The sequence below is a fragment of the Octodon degus genome, unplaced genomic scaffold, assembly GCF_000260255.1.
Source record: "Octodon degus isolate 3935 unplaced genomic scaffold, OctDeg1.0 scaffold00016, whole genome shotgun sequence".
In the NCBI taxonomy this organism is placed as follows: Eukaryota; Metazoa; Chordata; class Mammalia; order Rodentia; family Octodontidae; genus Octodon; species Octodon degus.
The window spans coordinates 16,604,320-16,607,795 of NW_004524592.1; positions in this window are offsets into that span (position 1 = coordinate 16,604,320).

Here is a 3,476-nt window from a genome sequence, read left to right on the forward strand (position 1 = left end):
AAAAAGAAAGAAAGAAAGAAAGAAAGAAAGAAAGAAAGAAAGAAAGAAAGAAAGAAAGAAAGAAAGAAAGAGGAAAATAAACACCAAACCTAAGGACCAATAGAACAGATTAGAAATGCGAAACAACTCTAGGCATACTCAGCCACCTTATCTTTCACAAAGAAGCCAAATACTTTCACTGAAAAGAAAGCTTGTTTACTAAGTGGTTCTGGGAAAACTACCTTTTCATGTACTAAAGATTAAAACCAAACCCATAGATTTAACCATGCAATAAGCTAAAATCTAAATGTGTCAAAAATCTAACTATTTAAAAAGAAACTTTAGATCTGCTGAAAGATAGGATAAGTAAAACTCTTGAAGACACAATTATCAGAAGAGACCTAGAATACAAAAGTCACTTCTCAGCAAGAAAGGCAAGGCAGAGCTGGCCAAATAGCTCAGTGGATTAAATAGCTTTGCCTACATGATGTAGCTTTACAGGTGTAGGCAAAGACTCTATGAATTAAAACTCCAAACACACAGGAACTATCACAAAGAATGGACAACTAGAATCTCATCTTATTAAAAAGTTTTGCACAGCAAGAGAAATCACCAACAAAGCAAAGAGACAATCCATAATTCGGGGAAAAAATGTTTGCTGGCTGTTTCTCCATCAAAGGACTATTATTTAGAATATATAAAGAACTAAAAAAAAAAAAAAAATTAAAACCCCCTTCCAAAACTGGGCATCTGAAATGAATAGCCAATTTTCATATAAAGAAATAGAAATGGCAAATAAATATAGGAAAAAATGTTCATTTTTTTCAGTATATCTGAGAGAGCACTCCAACTTAAAACAATTTTGGAGGTGCCAGTGAGATAGCTCAGCAGACTAAGCACCTGCCTAGGCAAGTGCAGGGACTGAGGTTCAATCCCTGGCACCACATCCCGGGGCGCACTGAACCAGCCACCAACACCAGTCACGATGAGTCCAAGCTACGTAGTGAGACCCTGTAAAAACCAAATGCATTGAAAGGAAAACAAAACAAACAAACATAAAAAGCAATTTTAGGAGGCTGGGGATGTAACTCAGTGGCCCAGCACCTGCCTGACAAGTGTGATGACCTGAGTTCAATTCCTGATACAAAAAAAAACAAAACAAAACAAACAAAACTATGTTATGTGTTTATATGTTTGTCCATCTGTTTACTTAATGTGCATTAATAACTGGTTAATGCACTTGTACCTGCTTAATTTAATAAAAAATTTGTTTGATCTCAACACTTTATTTTTGGCAGGTTTTTTTTTTCTTTTTGGTTCTTTTTGAGATTTTCAATGGAAAACCATTTATATAAGTTTTCAGGGCAGCCAAACTCATTTAAGACATTATCAGATAAACTAGGTGTGGCAGTGCGTGCCTATAATCCCAGAAGCACATGAGAGGCTGAGGCAGGAGGATTGCTTTGCATATGAGACCAGCTTAGGTTACACAGTGAGTTCAAAGCCAGCCTTAACTGCTTGGCAAGACTCTGTCTTAAAAAACCAAAGAATAACAAAACAAAAGAAAACACCAAAAAAGAAGGAAGGAAAGAAAGAAAGAGAAAGAAAGAAAGAAAGAAAGAAAGAAAGAAAGAAAGAAAGAAAGAAAGAAAGAAAGAAAGAAAAGGAAAGAATTCCCAGACTTGGCTTGTTGGATTTGACAGACTTGTGTCTTACATAGGAATAAAAGACTTTAACTTAAAAGCCTAAAGTTTATATATGACTTAGGTTAATATGTATGTTTCTATGTGTTATATTTTAAGTATTCATTATCCTCCAAAAGTTTTGCTTAAATTGGCTTATAGATAAACATTGTAGATGTTATTACAAATACTTGTGGCTCATACAGTTTAACAGTAGGCTGATTTAAGTCACTTGATGAATTAAGGAGTCTTTTTTATTGTATAAAATACTTTTTTATTGAGTTTTTTTCGAATTTGATACATCTCTCCATCATATTACAATTGAGCCATTAAACTTGTAGCTTTGGGGCTGGGGAGATGGCTCAGTGGAATAAATGCTTCCCTGGCAAGTGCAAGGGCTTGAGTTCAACCCCCAGTTCCGCAAAAAACAACAACAACAAAAAACCCCTTGTGGCTTCATCAGCATTAACTGGTTCATTTTCATGATGTGGCTGATTAATCAGCTCTTTCTGCAGAGGTTCAAGAGTCAGCCTTTTTGCTAAGTGTGCAGGTTCCTTCTAAATTTTTACAAAAGCATTATTCATTCTGCATACTTTTTCATCATTCACAATGTTTATTTTAGGATTAGTGGTAAATGGTTTTGCTTTGTTTTTGGACTTAAAGTTTTTTTGTAGATCAACTTAAAGTTGATCTACATTTACCTATTGGCTTTGACTAAACAAGCACTTTGTTATGGATAAATAAGATACATTTGTACATTGGGTAATAAGTCTATTTGCAGTCATTAACACTGTTACCTAAACTTATCAGAACGCTCTCTTTTTTTTTTAATGTATTTAGTACAGGGTCTACAGGGTCTGGCTATGTGAAATACATTCTTGGATTTTACCCTTGGCCATGGTCTTTGATATCCGCGTGCAGCTGCTCAAGCTCCAGGGGACGCCATCTGCCAAGGTGTCTTTAAAGTTGGCAACATATTTCCAAATAGATAACTAAAAAAATTATCAAAAATTAGCCTTAAAAATGTAATGTTTATTATTGTCTGTGTGCCATATTTAAGAGGTTTTCTTGCTCAAAGATTATATATATGTTATTTCATGTTGGTTTATCTAAAATAATTTATTTTGGCTATAATTAAAAGGCAAATTTTCTTTTCTTTTTTTTTTTTTTTTTTTTTTTTTAGCAGAAGCAGGGATTGAACTCAGGCCCTTGCACTTGACAGGGAAGCGCTTATTCCACTGAGCCATCTTCCTGGTCCTTTATTTTCTTTTGAGACAAGGTGTCATTATATAGTCCAGGCTGACCTTGAACTCACTATGTAGCTTACTCTGGGCTGAACCCACTGAAATTATCCTGCCTCAGCTTCCTGAGTGCTGGTATTACAGGCATGCTCCACCACATCTGGCAAGTTTTTTTTTTTTTTTTTTTTTGAACTGGGGATTGAACTCAGACCCTTGTGCTTGCCAGGGAAACGCTTATTCTACTGTGCCATCTCCCTGGCCCCTGACAAGTTTTTAATGCCTAAAACAATACAGTTTTCTAAAAATAGTAATATTCTCTTGGCTAAACCCACAGAGTTAGATTGAAAAATAAAACCTCTATATTGTACTAAAACACTGTCTAAAGGTCTCATTCTTAGGCTTTTGATTACTAAAAAGTGACCTTTAAGATTTAAACAATTAAAAAAAAGATTTAAACAATATTTGAATACTAACCTGTAAAATTCTTGTAATAATGAGTTCATGAGTGGTTAAATAATTATTATCTAAGTTTATAACAGGTATTTTTTTGGGGGGGGGGTTTGCTCCTTGAATG